Source organism: Orycteropus afer, unplaced genomic scaffold (genome assembly GCF_000298275.1).
Source record: "Orycteropus afer afer isolate SDZICR_OR568_19922 unplaced genomic scaffold, OryAfe1.0 scaffold01536, whole genome shotgun sequence".
Classification (NCBI taxonomy): Eukaryota; Metazoa; Chordata; class Mammalia; order Tubulidentata; family Orycteropodidae; genus Orycteropus; species Orycteropus afer.
The window spans coordinates 48830-50416 of NW_006923123.1; positions in this window are offsets into that span (position 1 = coordinate 48830).

Below are 1587 nucleotides of genomic sequence, written 5' to 3' on the forward strand. Positions count from 1 at the left end.
TTTAAGTACTGCATGTTCTCTAGCAAGTTTGAGTCTCTTCTGACATCTCTTTTGGCCTTTTCTTTCTTCCTTTTATTTTAATGACCTTTTGCTTTCTTCATCTATGATTTCCTTGCTGTCATCCAACAGCTCATCTGATCTTCAGTCATTGGTGTTAAATGCATCAAATCTATTCTTGAGATGATCTTTAAACTCAGCTAGGATATAATCAAGATTTTATTTTAGTTCTCATGGACTTGTTTCAATTTTCTTCAGCTTCAATTTGAGTTTGCATATGAACAATTGATGATCTGTCCCACCATTATCCCCTGGCCTTGTTCTTCCTGATGGCATTGGGTTTTTCTATAGCCTCTTTGACAGATGCAGTCCATTTGATACCTGTGAATTCTATACGGCAAGGTCCACATGTAAAGTTGCTGTTCATGTTGTTGAAAAAAGGCATTTGTAAGGAATAAGCCTTTGGTCTTGCAAACTCCTACATGTAATATCCTGTATTGATTCTATCATTAAGGCCACATTTTTAATCATCCATCCTTCTTGTTTCCAACTATCCCATTGCAATCATCAGTAATTACCAATGCATCTTGATAGTATGTTTGATCAATTTCAGACTGCAGAATTTGGTAAAACTCATCATTTTCTCCATCATTTCCTTTAGTGGTTGGTGTGTAAATTTGAATGTTAGTTGTATTACCTGGTCTTCCTTGTATGTGTATGGATATTATCTATCACTGACAACATTGTACTTTGGGATAGATCTTGAAATGTTCTTTTTTACTCTGAATGTGATACCGTTCTTCTTCAATTTGTTATTCCTGGCATAGTAGTCCATATGATTGTCCGATTAGAAATGGCCAATACCAGTCCACTTCAGCTCACTAATGCCAAGTATATTAATCTTTATGTTTCTCATTTCATTTTTTACAGTTTCCAATTTCCCTAGATTCACACTTTGTACATTCTGAGTTTTGATTTTTAGTGGATGTTCACAGCTGTGTCCTATCATTTTGAACCAAGCCATATTGGAAAATAAAGGTCCTTGTGCTATAGAAAATTATATGATGTGGCTTTTCTAGGCGGAGTCTTTGTACACTCCATGGTGGAATTTGCTGTGAGCAACTGAGTAGTTGTTGATTGTTAAAGTTATCCACCTGGGTTATTTCTATTGGAGCAGTATAAAGCAATCTCTTACAGAAAATTCACTTTCTCTCATGTGTGTAGAACCCGGATGTTGGGATTGGTTGGTTTTGGCCACTCTGCCAGGGTCAGGAGGAGCTCTCCTCAAAGAAGGAGTCTCTCTAATTGAGAAAGATGTGCTGCTGAGAGAAAAGTGCTGCTGAGAGAGAGACACACAAGATATACACACTGCTGAGAGAGAGATGTGCTACAGAGAGAGACTGAGAGAGACAGCTAGCTGAGAGAAGGTCAGCTGAGAGGGAATGAGGATGTTCCTGAACTTGAATTGTAGCCTGTTGTCTCCCTAATAAACCTCATAATCTGTGAGTTCTGTGTGACCACTGCAGCAAATTATCAAACCAAGCAGAGAGGTGGTGGGTGCCGCAGGAGGAATGGTTGGTGTCAGGGTTG